Source organism: Cupressus sempervirens, chromosome 9 (genome assembly GCF_028749045.1).
Source record: "Cupressus sempervirens isolate cs-2001-9-10 chromosome 9, ASM2874904v1, whole genome shotgun sequence".
Classification (NCBI taxonomy): domain Eukaryota; kingdom Viridiplantae; phylum Streptophyta; class Pinopsida; order Cupressales; family Cupressaceae; genus Cupressus; species Cupressus sempervirens.
The window spans coordinates 233,160,723-233,177,568 of record NC_143126.1 but is presented as its reverse complement, the minus strand read 5'-3'; positions in this window follow the sequence as shown (position 1 = coordinate 233,177,568).

Here is a 16,846-nt window from a genome sequence, read left to right as displayed (position 1 = left end):
GGTTTAAAAAGTGCTTTTCAGTTAAAAATGTGTGATGGCTAGCGGGTGGATGATCTCACTTGGTAGAAACTAGTCTCACTCTTGTTGACATAGGTTGCAGGTTGCTGGTCAAGGCCACAGAGATACCTCCTCATATCAAAAATAAAAAAGATAGATGAAAAATATAAAAAATAAAATTATGATATTATTCAAGTTCTGTCTATAACAGTTGTCTCAAAACACTTGACTTTGTCCTATTGAGAGTGAGTAGCCAAGATTCCAATTGTTCAAAGCCTTAAGATCATATTTCGAGTTTCGTCAACGACACTGGCGAGTATGTCGATAACTACTGGTACGATGCAAAACCATATATTCATTTAGTTTTCTCCTTCAATAAGTTGTTTAGACAGTTATTTAATTAGTTTACTATCAGTTAGTTGCTTAACTCTCCCAATTAGTTTGTGCATTTACAAATGCGAGATAATACAGCTTGGCTTAACCATCACACACTAAGCTTTGACCACTTAGGTGGCTGGTGTGTGCCCATCTAGCATTTTGTCCCTTTTCCATTTTCTATTACAGTTGTTTTAACTCTCTCGGGGGATAGTGACAGCTGCAGTTAGCCAGTGACACTGACAGCTGCAGTTAATTTGAATTTCATTTTAAAATTTCCACTCTTGCCTATGAAAAGGAATTATTACTTTGCCCGCTCATTTATAAATGATACAAGATACAAAAATTTGTGACAGAGGTTGTCCACAAGGAAGCGGATAGTAGATGGAGTCGTTTAGTAAGAGGAACTGCCCAACCAAACAAAGTGTCGGCGACTAAGCAGGACGATGGGGGTCCAGAGAGATTGAGGTTTGAAATGAGGTGTGCGACATGAGATTCCATGTTTGAGCTTCATGCCTTTGGACGCAGGGGACGCATTTGCCTTGGTTTTGCTTGCTGCTAGAGTGGAACGCATTACCATGGGAGCATTCTATCTTCTTCAAAATGAGCTTCTGGTTACTTGGTTTGATTTCAAGTAGGCACAAAGAAGATTGATCGTGTGCGGTAAAATGATTTTTATATAAGCTTCCCCTATAAGTAATTTCTAGTTAGCCGTTGCAAGGGATAGCCATTAAGGGCATCAATCTATAGCTAGAAATGAGGATTCTCTGGAAAATGCAATCGACCTGTTACATAGTGAATTTGTGCTCTGTATCATCCAAAGATTTGAATTCAAGCAATGTAGACTGCAGATGATTCTCTGGAAAACACAATCGGCCTGTTACATGGCAAATTCAAGTTCTTTATCATCCAAAATCTTTGATTTCAAGGTTTGAAGACTTGAAAATGGTTTCTCAGCCCATTCCATGGTGCATTCGACATCCCAAAGATTGATATTCATTTGATGAACAATGCGGAGGATTGATGATACTATTTATCTATGAATGCCTATCCTCTACTAAAAATAAGCAAAATTAGGAACAGAATCAGCGAAATGCAATTGCAAAATTAGGACTAGAAAATAGATGATTCTCTGGCAAACACAATCGACCCCTTCCATGGCGGATTCTGCATCCCAAATCTTCATATTCATTTCATGAACAGAGAGTGGGGGAATTAATGTAGTGCACTTCACCTTATCAACCTACTATTTTTGAACTTCAAATTCGATGCACTTCACTTGTGAATGAATGATGTCATGCATGAGCATTTTTTATATGATGTAAAACTTCATATATCTGTGAAGTTAAAATTGATTGCATTTTAAGTAACCATTATAGACTATCTATAAATGCCTACCACTGTTGCTGCAAATTAGGAATAGGGAAAATAGATTAAATACATGAAGAATGTATTGCACCAAAATTGATTGTCGGCAAGTCACTTTGATCATCGTAATAAGGGCCCATTTGGTGAGCGGAATAAGAATATGTATTCTAGAATATGTATTCTGGAATAGAATATATTCATGTTCTCCATTTGGTTCAGCCGATATTTGATAAGAATTCGCGGACCCGAAAATTTATGTTTTCTAAAATAAATAAAAATGGAATAGGAATACGTATTTCAATAACACCTATTTTGGTGGAATTGCAAAACCCCAGTTTTGGGCCAAAAATGGAATACGTATTCCATTTTTACTTCATATTCCAATCCTGTTTTGGTGCATCCAAACAAGAAATTCAAAATTTTTGGAATACGTATTCCTATTCCACTCACCAAACGGGCCCTAACCATTCTAGACTATCTATGGAATAAGGAAAATAGATTATATATTAGTAATCCATCTTGGGGAGCAATGGGTACATCAAACATATAGAAGATCAATTGAGGGATAAATAGAGAATATTAGTATTAGGCATAAAAAATATTACAATAAGAGATTATGTTTCAGTCATAGTGATAATTTCAAGTGCTATATGTGTGCAATGTGGATGATTAAATTATGCAATGTAGATGGTTTTTTGTAATAATCTAGAGTAAGAGCTATAAATTTTATTCTTAAGTCTATTGGACTACTTCACTACTATAGTGAAGGTTTATAAGTGCACTTAGCAGTGGTATAAGAAGCATGGGTAGATTGGATGATGTCTAAAGAGAGATATAAGAAGAGATGAAATGGTAGGAGAAGAGAAAATCACACAACAAATGTAGGTTGTCACAATTTAATAGCTAGAAGTCACACATCTTAAAACACAAACACAAACTAATTATTTCATTAGTTTCCACTAAAAACATACCTTACCTAAACATCTTCAACTCCCTTAAAATTAAATATTTCCTCCTAATGTTAATGGTAAATTTTTGGTACAATTTCCTATTATATTAACAATATATATGAATGTATAGTTACAATGTGTGTAACATTTCACCAGAGTAATTGCAACTACCTCTATTTATATGCTTGATGAATGTCTGTAGCATGTTCCAAAGCCTCTATTTGGTACACACTGAGCTTAGATGGTGGAGAGGTTGTAGTGTTTTACATCACACTCATTGATTGTATTTGGTTGTAAATTTCTAATACCTTTGCAGAAAATTTATTGTGTTAATATGGGGCAATCAAGGTGCTCCATGGGAAAACATTTTTTGAGGAATTTTGTCAAATGGCTCATGTGCCTTGCCTATACTCTTAAATTTTATCTTAAATATGATTGGCTAAATTTACTTTGTGTTATATGAGCCCTTTATTTTAGAGGCTGCCCATATTTTATTTTGTTAGGCTGAATTTTCATAACCACTAAATAAATGAATTGTTAATATAATTAGTCGATAGGCTTTTAATGTGGGATTGCCCTTATACTTTTTGTATAGAAAATTTGTCTCACATTTAAAAGTCACAAAACAACATTTAGAAACTCATAAAACCATTTTGTACTAGTTGGAAAATCTGTTATCATAACAAAATGATGTCCAACATTATATATTTTTTATTTTATTTGAAAAAACTCTTCTTATCTATTTTTTAATGAGTAAAATAACTATTACTAATTATCTTTTTATTAACCAAATAGAAAACTAAAATAAACAATAACATTGTATAAAGTAATAGGAAAACTAAATAAAATAATTACTTAAAATTTAAAAAATGTGTTTTTTAGATTTAAAAAAATCTATTTTTTTAATAAATTATAGTATAACAAGTTTATTTCTTCTTTGATTTAATTGTTCTTTTAGCAGTAAAAACAAAAAAAAAATTAACTTTCAATTAATTAATAATTATTACAAAATTTCCTTTTTATTAATAAAAAACAATAATTTTTTTGAGTGAATAAAATAAAAAATATATAAATATAATGATAATATTTAAAGAAAATAAATTGAAATAATATCTTCAAAATTTTAAATTGTAAATTTTAAATTACTTTTTATATAAGAATTAAATAAATACTTTCTCTAATTTTTTCTTCTTATAAAAAGATAACTATCATCTATTTAATTAATTTAAATAATTTATTTTTGATCTTAAATGACTTAAGCTTTGAAATTATAACAATAAAAAAAGTAAAAATTATATGATTCATGATTCTCTGTTTAAATGGGTACTAGTAGAAAAGAATGGAGAAAAAAAGCTCTAGTCTTGCTTGGGACCTAAGTCATTTCAAATTATATGAATGAAAGGGGCATAACCTAGTTTTAAATATTATTAAAAATGTATCTTTTTAAACTCTTATTCCTTCAATTTATATATGTCATTCAAACTTAGGAGGTATCTCCGGGAGACATTCTTCCCCTTCTAATGGTTATCATGTATCATTGCTAAAATTAGTGATAAGACGTCAATGCATTTGATGGTTAGGATTGCAGCTTCTTTCCCATTCGAATATAAACTTGATTGTCTATATTTGCTATTCCAATTCAATATTCAATAACTCAAACACTTCAATACATCTTTAAATTTTAGTCTTTAAAAAATAGAGGAAGATATAAAGTCCATGACACCTTAATAGATATCGGATATGCTAATACATATTTCCTTACTATTCATCCATTTTAATGTGAGAATGTACCAAAATGAAGTTAAAAAATGGTCAAATTATTAAGTTAACAGAAAAAATTAATAATGAAACCCATAATTCTATAAGGTTGAATCTCTTTTTCCTTGATTTTACTTGAAAATTTTGGTTAGGATTAAATATTTAAACTATAAACAATGGAGATTTGACCTCCTGGTTCAAAAAGCTAGGCTAATACAAGTCTAGAAATTAATTGATTTGGATATAGAGCTAATTTAAGCTAGAGATTAGAATGAACAGAGAAAAAACTATTACGAGAAGTGGAATAAAACTAATTAATAAGATTGCCATTAGCTCTAGAAAGATGGAAACAAGATGTCATTGCTCATCATATCTAAAATAGTAACCTTATATTAGTGATTTGCATTTGTAAATGTAGTAAAAAACATACTTGGAACAAGTCGAGGAATATTAGAGAACATTGCTAAACCCATCAGACGAAAACAACCTAACAAGGTAAGAAGAAACTAGACAAAACATTTGAAGATAAAGACAAAACTGGATGTATCCAACCATGCAAGGAAACTAAACAGACAAAGAAAAACCTAGAGATAGGAAAAGGAAATGATACCCAACCACCAAACCAAACTTTTAATGAAAATAAGCCTAGCCCAAAGCCATTAGCTACAAAATGGAGAGAACCAAAAAACTATCTCAAAATAGGGCATCCTCTCCAAAACCTACCTAGAATGCTTAAGGGTTACACATCCTCCCCTTTCTTCTAACAAACTATGATAATATCAACTACTTTCTCAAGATTGTCCACCCTAGATCTTGGTGGGAATGCAAAAGTCGATTGCTCTTTTCTTAACTTGAACAAATTTGGCACTGAGAACTCCAATTTGTTGAAATTGTCAAAGTCCACCTCTAGTTCGATGTAGGCATCAAAAATATGTAGATATTTAAATAACCAATTCTTGTTATGTTCTTTTATAATTCCCCTCCACCAAAGTAGGAAATTTATAATGGCTTCCATATTTGGCCATATCTTGAAGAGTTGAATGTTGTCACGAATGTATAGAGTTGTCTTCCTTGATACATTAGCTATCCCTAGACTGCCAAGGGGATGAGACATATACATTTTGGGTAGAGGAATCATCAATTTATGATCAATGCTAAGAAAAAATTCTCAAGACCCTCTAACTAGATGGGATGGAAGATGTTTAGATACAGACGAATAATATCATGCTTCCCAACTTTGGCCCTAGCTAAACATCCTATGAAGGAGCCTATGATAGAGTTATTAGTATGCCATATGAAATCATAATTGAAGGCCTCCTCACCTATAGCCCAGTTGATAGTGACCCTTGTTATGTTTTCTACCAAATTCAAAATTCTATTCCATCTCTTTGGTTTAACGGTCCCTCGAAAAGCCATGGTGTAGACTTCCAAAGCATTATACAAGGAAATCATTGACTCCATGTTGATTTAGAAAGACTAAAAGCTAATGGAAAGTTGTATACACCTGAAAGTGATAGGAGTACATACTAAGGTCAAGATTAAATAGAATCTAGAAGCCAAGGATCTATGTGAAAGACCTAGAAAGATCTAGAAAGTAGAGAGATACTCATGTTCCACCCATATCAATCATTAACTATCATGCTTAATACCTAGTAAGAAACATGACTGTTGAATCACTTGTGATCTTGATCTTCTAATAAATCTCTAGTAATCAGGGTTAAGATAACCACTAATATATATACTTAACATTTTAAAATTAAGTTTTAGACTTAAATGGGATGATACTAAAAAAAGAAAAAGAAAAAGAAAGAGTGAAGCTGAAAACTAAGGATAAGGGAAGGAATGAGAAGACTATCCCTGGGGAAATTCTAGAGGCAATACTTATGCTCAAGAAGAATAAAATCCTCTCCTTCTACTCCTTTATTCACTAAAGAATCTTCTACTATGTTACCTTCTCGATATATGTGTTTAAACCTTGTTTATTCGAACTAGTCAATTAAACGTAGAGCACTTTCACATTTTGAGTACATGACCCAATTTGGATTTTTTTTGTTTTCTAATGTAATTTAAAATGATTTGGGAATCCTCTTCAATGATAATTCTTTTTATTCTCATTTTTAAGCTTACTGCAAGCCCGTCACTGAGAGCTTCTAACTCTGCCATATTGTTTGTAGTGATGCCCAATGGTTTAGCTCTTTTAATAATCCATTCTCCATAGACTGACCTAATTATACAACCTATTCCTACTTTTCTTAGGTTACCTCTTGATGCTTCATCAAAGTTAAGTTTCATCCATCCTTTTAGTGGCGGTTCCCATTTGCACTCTTTTCTTGCTTTTTGATCTTTTTTCTCATAGACTAATAGTGGATTGATTAGGAAGTTCCACTTCTTTTTTACTTCTTCATCCAATTCTTTAATTTTCCCTTCAATTTTGACTATTTTTCTTAAGTAGTTATTCATAACTTCTGTTATGCTTGCTTCTACCCTGTTAAGAAAAGAGGGAATACTTAGTTCTATGTTGCTAAATATTTGCCTATTCTGTTATTTTCATATTTCCCATATTAGTATGGCAAGAGATATGTTCCATAGTTTACCATATATGCTATAATTATCTTCTTTATGCCATCCCAATAAATGACTATTAAGATTCTTAGGAAGAGGGGAAGTCCAACTTAACTTTTGTCAGAGCCAGATACCAACTTTCTTTAGCATAGGGACAATTATAAAGTAAATAATTTTTTGTCTCAGTATTTTCCTTACAAGAATGCATCTTGATGGGCCTTTAGATTCCATCTTTGTAAACCTATCAACTATTAAAATTCTTTATTGACTTTTTGCCCATAAGAAGATTCCTACCTTTGGTAGACATGTTGGATCCCAACATACCTTAAGAGAAATGTTTATGTTTTCCCATCTTTGTGAGTTAATAATTAGATTGTATCCTATCTTAACTTTGTATGATCTTCCTTTGGAAACTCCCTAGATAAGCTTGTCTTTCCTATCTTTATGCTTTACTTTTCACTATTTGAGGATACTTTCAAGCCTCTCTTTGTCTTCTAGTGTTAAGTCTATAGTTTCTAGAGCTTTCCATGCCTAGATATCTTCCCATCTAGACTTAAAATTCTATGGTTTGTGTCTTGGCGAAGAGTGTGGGATCACAAACTTTGGTGTACAATGAGAATATGTTCTCAAGTACCTTCTTCACTTTCTCAATCTTTGTTTCTAATGCAACTTTTGTCAGTGTTATGTCACTTGATATCTTCTCATTTAATTTCCCTTGAAATTTCCTTTTTAGACCATTCCAAAAGTTTGGCATTTGTGTCTTGGCCTTCATTGTTCACCTATTCCACAATTTCTAACAATTGTTCCAATAGTGGCTTTGTCTCTTCAAGTGTTGGCAAGATGAATGCATCTAAGAAAATGTCTTTAATTTCTTGCAGTGCTTGCCTTTGTCTATACTTAGGTATCACTATCTCTTCATCTAAAGTTACATCTCTATAGTGAGTTACCTTTTCAACCTTAGCCAAGCTTGGGCCTGGTGTTGAAATTTGTAGGAGTACAACTTCTATGTTTAGCTTTTGAAGGACTTTTGTAGGAGTGTCTGATGTTGGTTGAGTTACCAATGCTTGAATGGCTTCCTATTCCTTCTCCTTTGGTGTGCCATTACTTTCTTTAGATCTACTTTGGTCAATCACAATGATTTGACTTGCACCTTGTCTTTGTGCATTAGGTTGATCATTTTTTGTTTCTTTCTCTTCTATTGCAGTCTGCCTTTATTCAACCAAAAAAACTTTAATATTTGTGTCAACCTTTATGGATGTGTCTACTAATTTTTGTATTAAAGTTTGATCACTAGTAGTTGAAGGGATGGAAGAAGGTGGTTTTTGTGTATTCACCTTATCCCTTGTGATTTCAGCTACTGCTTTTTGGAGTTCATCTAAACTATTGGATTTTCACATAATATTGCTTGAAGTGTAGATTGGTTATGAATCTTCTTTAGATCTTCTGTAGTCAAAGGATTGATGTTTTGAGCTGAACTATTAGGAACATCCTTAACAATTATAATTTTTGCAAGTATATTAATGTCATGATGAGGGCTCATACTTGGCATTTGTGTGCCTTGCACACTTTTCACTTCCTGTTGCTCCTAAGCTATATCCATGTCATCTATTTTCTTTAATGTCTCCTCGACAAGAGTGTTATCCTTTTCCTCATCTTCATCTCCATTATTTTTTCCCTCAAAGGATCTTCCTCTCCTTCTTTGATAGTTGTCAATCCATAAATCAATTTCCACATTTGAGTGAATTTCTTCACAACATCTTCCATGTTATTCTGAAGAATGCTAAATGCCCTATATTTTGGTGCAAATCTTCCTCCATATTTATTGTTTTCTTTCACAATCTACCCTTTTTTTCAGCTTTGGCATTACCTGGGCACTCTAAATTGACTTGTATCTTCTAATTTTGTTCTCTCGTCATCAATTTCTAGTTGTGCAATGTATTTCGTTCTTTGTTTCTTCTGTACTAGGCCTTTTTGTTCTGTACCATTTGTCTTCTCTTTGGATTTCTCCTTGGCCTTTTGTGTGGTGGCTCATGTGCTTGCCCTAGTTGTTGGTGTTGTTGTTTTCTTTGTTGGGCTTGGCTTAACAAGCTTCTTTGCATTTATTTTTACCATAGGTTGTGCCTTGGCCTTTCTCTTCTTTACTTCTACTTGTACTGGTACTTCTTTAGTTCCCTCCTCGACACCTTCTTCTTATTCCTTGTCCTCATTCATGCCTTGGGTCAATGTAAGAGGTTCTTTGTCTTGATCTTTTTCTTCCTCTTCATCCTCTTCATCATCTTCTACTTCAACACCTTCATCAAATTTGGCCTTAAGTTTTTTCTCAAATTTGTCTTTCTTCTTTAGTGTGGAGGCTGTCTTTAATTCCATTTGTAGTTTGGACTTCGTGACATCATAATTTCCAAATATTTTTGTTTTTTATCAATTTCTTTAGCAAGAAGTGCAGTGATGGCAGCTGAGGCTTCATCAACATTAATCTCATACCCTAAGGGTCTTAGCCATCTTACCCTACATATGGTATCCTATACTTATGTGTAATAAATATTGACAAGAAAGCATATATCATTGTAGTATTGTTCAACCAAAGAGATAGGTATCCTCATTCTTTATTTCATAGACTTCTTGAAGTCTTCAAAGTAGCCGGTCATAATAGTTTCAAAGTTCTCTCCCATTTGCTCAATATATTCATTGATCTATTTAGCTATTGATCTGTTTGTCTTCCAACCAACTGTACCAAAGGATGGGAATGTATTCTGAACATAGAAAAATATGCAAACAAGTATTGATCCAAATTTACACTATGTACTCTTGGTTTTTGTGACTGCTCCAAGGTTTTTTGTGAAAATATTATTTGTGAGTATGCAAGGCATACCCATAGAGCTCGATGGCTAGATTTGCAATTCAAGTTGTGTAATGATACATTTCCATTGTATACCACTATTTCCGTTGTAGATTTCATAGAGAACTACACACTACAACCACAAAATGAGGTGCAAGCAAAATATTATACTTCTCAACAGGTTTCCATATTTGTTCACATAACATTCATGCATTCACCTACAAGTACAGAGGATGACAGGAAGATTTTGAGGGAGTACCATTTTTACATCAGCGATGATCAATCACATTCCATAGAGTTCGTACATGGTTGTTTTCAACTATTTTGTGGAGATTTGGCTAACAGGGACATAATATATTGTCAGCACATTATTTGGTCAGACAATTGTGCATCTCAATTCAAGAATGCACGAATGTTCTATTGGTTGAGCAAAATGCATAGGTTGTGTAGAATTCAATATATGTGGAATTTCACAAAGGCCGGTCATGGAAAGGGAGAGCATGATGGTGCACACGCATGCATTAAAAGAGCCTTGGCTCATGAAGAACTAAAGTACAAAGATGGAGCAATTTTGATAGATACAAAATCCATCGTCCAATGGTATATCGCTACAATGGGTCTAGGTAAGGAAGGTGAGTCTACAATTTGTAGATTTTTTTGGTTGATTAATTCTTTTTGTTCAATATTTATTAGTTCTTTTTGTTCAAGTACCATTGTTTGTTAATCATTTTATGCCTAGAATTGCAGAGGATCATAATCATCAAAAAGTAAGAAGGATAATAGGTCTCGACCTGATGATAGGTTTGTAACATTTTAAGATTTAATTTTGTGGATTTTTTCCTCATGTTGTACATGATAGGTTTGTTCAAGTGACATATGATGAGGTTGTTTGTACAACATACTGATTGACTTGAAGTGATTTAAGAAGCAAAGGGTGATTTAATGTAGCTATTTAAATCATGCATATTTGATGGTCATTTCCCTCTATTTTGTAGTCCTTTTTCACAACACTATTTCTAACTTGGTTTTATTTGTTCAAGTTCATGAATGATAACAATATTTGTGACTATACAACAAGTGTGTGTGTTTGATGCAGAGCCCTCCTATATTCCCCTAGGAACCACAACTCAACTCTGGGATTCTCTTGTATTCTTGGAATGTACCTAAGGAATTAGAATCTACTAGGGTTCAAGAGGAGGTCTCTGACTTGGTAACATATTCCTACAACCATTTCTAAGAGGTTATAACCCAAATCTTTAGTTTGTCTTCTAAACACTCACATTGTTCACCATGCACCTAGTGTACCGTAGTGCCTCCAACATACCAAAACTCATCCTTGGATTCATACATGACCCAAACACCTTCGATCATCTCAAAACATCCCATTTAACATGTTCCAACTCCTTGCACACTTTCAACAACTCATCTCTTACAATTTTTTAATTTTGCGACTTCTAGGCTTGTTCCAACTAGCCCTTGCCAGTGACTAATTTTTTGTTTTCTCCAAAATTTCCCATAGAAATTCCTAAACTATTGGGTGATAAAATACCATTTTCCTCACTCTAAAATATACTCCAAAACTGACTACACTTGTTTTGTAAAATATCACTCAAAATTGGCTATTTCAGTCTGCTAACTAGGCCTAGTTTGAGGCCATTTACAAAGAAACTCACAATCCCTTCACTGCTGGAACTCCCATGACCCCAAAAAATATAAGACATGATCAAATACAAGGATTCTTCTTTTTTTTTCTCTCATGATCAACTTTACAATGGTTTTTATAAAACCCTCCTTTCTAGCCACTTTATCCTAGGGCTTTCTAGGAATCTTATTTTGCAACATCTCTAGAACCCCAAGATGGTTCAAAAACCTTCACTTTGGTTATATTAGATGACTTCCAACATAAAATGCAACTATTTTTTGGAGAAAACACTAAATCCACCTTTGGAGCAGTCACATACCCCTTTTTATGCACTCTTTCTCACTTAACCCCATACCCTTGGGCATCAAAAACTTAACTCTAGGTTCTTCCCTACACATTAATGATTAAAGAACATATTTTACAATATTCCTGACCCATTCCACGAGCTCTAGTAACCACATAAAGTAGAATGGTTCAGATTCATTAACATTGCAGATTAATGAAATATGATTCACATATACTTCTAATGAATCCATTTAGGTTCTCAAAGATATCCCAATGTGTCTGCACCTAATCTTTCAATATGACTATTTGTAGGGATTCTCGTATCTACATACAACTATTTTTTTTTCAAAATACTCATAATATCTTCAAAAATTAGTGAAATTAATCACAAACAAAAAGAGAAAGAATTTTATTCATCCTAATATCTAATATACATATTATAAATGGTTCACATATCATACATGGTAGTACAAGGTCTAGAAACAACACACAAACTGAAAAACCAATGAAAAAAACAATATAGAAATTACTTCCCCAGCCTTTACATCTTTATGTTATGAACTCAAATACATCATAAATGAATCAAACTATTTTTGATATCCCATATAAGGAATCTTAACCTCCTTGTGTTTTTGTACTTTAGGATCTCCTTCATGAATTAGCCAGGGTTTAACTTCTTCTTACAGGTTCTAAGGCCTTCAAAATTGAGCTCATATATTTTATACTGAAAATTCATAATACATTCAATGATACAAATGGTATGGTGATGAAATTTGACTACTAGGATAATAATGAAAATGATGTTGCACCTATGAAATGAGAACATTTTAAGCTCCTATGAACAACTTACTAAAAGTAGTAAGTATCCACAAATGGAAACACTACACTGAAATGAACCTTATTGAAAAGACAAGAACATAAATATTTTGGTATGAACCATTGCACCAAAACCCTAAGGTGCTAGTGAAGGCAACCCAACAAGATCATGACATCCCACCATGTTTCACAATCTAGACTCTAGGCTAAATGTGCACCCATACGATGGGCCCTCCGTTGGCCATATGAGCTCTAGATGAACACTGCAATGCTAGCATTGTCACCCACTTTGAGATTCAAACCTTGGTGGAGGCTATAATTCCACATGATACGAACCATTGCACAAAAACCATTAGGTGCTAGTGAAGGTCGCCCATTAGGATCATAACATATTTTTTGGTGATGCAAGATTTCCCTTGAGACCAAGATCCTTTTTCATTACCATGATGCCAAGTATGTTGAGTCATCTTGATGATCTCTCATGCTTCAATAAGATAGGAGAAACAAGTAATTGGAGTATGATTCCTTAGGATTGGTACATAGCCAATTTGAGCTCCACTTGAATACATTTTGATGAATTGACATGTAAGTCCCTACTAATTGGCAATATTATCAAGACACAATATATAGCATTTTGAAGGATCATGTAGAATCCCTATTTAACAATTTTTCCATTAGTAATCTACATAATAAGTTTTATTAATTATATCAAACATTGAATGAGTTTGAACCTAAGAATTATTTTTCAAAAATATCGAAGATATATATTTAGATTTATATAAATTAAAATGAAAGATGAGTAATAGATCATTGAGATTTTGACAAACAATTATTCAAGACTTGTTTTTTCTTTGTTGACTTCTTTATCTCTTCTCATAGTGCAATAAATTAATATATAAAATTTTATATGTTTGCAACTCTTGATTATCAATGTATAATATGTATAATATCTCTTGAAATAACCTTACATAGAAAATTCAATTGAAAATGATAGAGTCATATTCATCCCTTATCTATATTAGATATTTTTGAAGTCATTATATCAATATGAAATCAATGAACATGCCTATTTTATTCAACATTAGAATATGGTCACAAACAGAAGAATATAATTGAATCTATTTAATTATACCATAATCATTTATTTGTATGTTTATACAAAGATAAATGTAATTTTATTTAGTAAATTGACTATTCATTCCATTTGACAAATATTTTTTATTAAGAAAAGAAACAATACGTGGGTGTTGGCCAAGAGTATAATTAGACCTCTATACACTAATACCTAGACATTATAAGTGCATAATAATGAAAGATGCCATAAGATCAGATCTTCCTCTATCAAAAACAAAGGTCCACAAGTGACTAATCCACTAACCATGGTCAATAGTGTCAATGAAAATCTTGGGACACACCACAACAATAGCTTTAAACTTAAATGAGAAACAACAATGAAGGACTAGAGTGTAGCCTTTAAAATTGATAGTAATCACTTGATCACAAGGAAAAGAAAAAATAAACATCATCAACACAATAAAGACATAAATTGAAGCCATTCACACCTATCAAAATCCTAAAGAGTAATATACAACCAAAGAAGGCTATACTTTCAGTTTTGGCGAGCATAAGATATATCTCCCAACCATGGATTCAAGCAAAGATCAACATCTCGTTTTGGAAAATGCAATCAAAATTCTTTTAGATCCCCCCCAAAAAACTCCCACATCATAATGGAAATGAGAGAATAGGGGAGGAGGAAGAACCAACCCAGAGGTAATAGTTTCTTTCCCTTCTTTTTCTAAACAAACTACCAAAAGAAGTGCATGTACAAAACATTTTGATGAGTTTCTCCTCTTCTTCCCATTTCCCAGATATGATCTCCACCTGAATAGGAGATTGTGCAACATCTAGAAGAGATATGAATTTAGAAGCAAAAAGAAAGACCCAAGCCATCCTCAAAAGAAGTAACACCCATCTCCATAACAAAGCATTTATTTAAGGATTCATACATTCTTCACCGTGTGAAGTATATATTGTTTTAAAATGATTGAAAGGGATACTTTCCAACAAAAAAAGGAGAGTACCTGCTCAACCCATTCAGCACCACTTTCCCCAAATAATTTAAGCTACCTCCTTAAGCTTTTCCCCCACCTCAATAAGATGCTGGAAAGTGAAGGAGAAGACCAGAGGACACCTCCACCAAAGACTAAATTTTTTATAGGGGAAGGAAGATCCAACCCATCTATTGAAGGTGGAGAACCCCTCCATCCTAAAACACAACTCCCACCATAATCCCCACACAATAGAGTCTTGGGTAGGGATAGCGCCCACACAAAAAACTCCAGAGAAAGAAGAGATAATAGGGCCAAAAGAAAAAATTTCGTAGCACTAAAGACCATGTAAAGATCTTGGAAAAGGGAAGATATCAAGGAAAAATAGCCCCAATATGCTACACCAGAGATCATCAATGCATCTTAGGAAAGTGGGGGGATTCGAGAGAACAACTCCCAATCTATTTCTTTATAAATCACCCACCCACTAGTGAAGACACTAGCAAGATCCATTTGGGTCTTCATCTTCATCAAGATCTATCTGCAAAAAAAAAATAGCCACTCAAAACCCTAGCATAGCTCAACATAGCACAACCCAACTCTAGAAATCCATCACAAATTTGCATAGTCCAAAATTGTTGAAAACCAATCTTCCTAGAACATTCCAATGCCCCAAAAGGGAGATGAAATTATTCCCCATCATCATCATCTTCACTATTCTCCCCTTGGCTATATAAAATATATTATTGTCTATTTAATTAATATATTATTTTCTATTTAATCACTGAATTAAATAAAAAATATCATACTTGTATCTTGAGTATTCTCCTTGTTTGAAATTCTCTTAGATAGTGTCAACTTTCCTTTCAATAATCATCTTTCTCTGATTTGGTTCCTCATTCTTCTAATATTCTTCAATCATGGGACAAATTCAAAAGGAGAAATAAGAAAAACTTACTCCATCTCCTTGTTTCATGTTTTTGCAATGAAAAGTAGGAATGCAACATATTCCTATTGCAATTATCTTTCTAATTTTATAGCAAGTGATTACTCCACTGGATCAAGAATAAAAGAATAATGGTTGACACAAAATAAATTATCACAATAACTTATCTAGATACATTAGTTGTAGTATTTTCTATTAGAAACTAAGAAATAAATGAATATTTTATCTTTTGTTCATCGTGAATATCTTTTAACACAATTCAAGATAGGAACAACTAGAAAACATATATATTTTGTTAATGATTTAAGATGGCTATCCTCAAACAAGGATAATAATGTAATTATTAGGATGATAAGTAGCACTATGCACCAATATTAACAAGTACTAAATTGTGATTATTTACCAAAAATATACTTGTACATAAACATATAGAAATTTTATGGAGAGTAACTCATTAGTTTAGTAGATACAATTGATTTACTCACAATTATGACATAATATCTCTAATTCCCCTATCATTATCACTTCTATAATTTTGCAAGAATCTAACCAACATTGTCTACTTTGATAAAGAAATCATCAAGTTTATTAGCATAACTCTGGTCGAGTGTGTACAGCCTAAAGGGACCATCTCTGTTTAATCTATTATCATTCCAAGAAACCAATATAGTAGCTAAGAAAATATAGCACCCATCTTTTATCTATGATCAATATAAGAAAAGAACCTGCTACAAATAAAAGATAGCTATCTAGATCCCTTTAATATACATAAAAGAGATAAAAGATAACCATTTACCTTTGATCTATGTCCATTTTGAGAAAATGTTATGCTGTATTCAATGCAGTAAACATCTTCCTATTATATATAATTAGTTTAACTAAGTGAGATGTCATACACTAAAATATAACCATCTCCCTTTTGTCTACTCTAGTTCTTAGCAAATAATTTACTATACGCAATAAAATGACCATCATTTCTTTTAAAATGATTGTATAGCTGAATTGTGCCTATAATTTACTTAAATAAACATATGTGTTCTAAAAATCAAAGATAAAGATAAATAAGATATCATTACTATCAAAATTTAATTTTATATCAACATAAATAATTTATATAATAATAAAAAATTTAATATAAATGAGTTACATTATACTAAAATAATTCAGTGTAACAAGACATATCTTTATTATACTTTATTATAATAGATGAGTCCTATAGCACATTACAGCACGCCAGAGCATCACAAGCTGATCAAATAA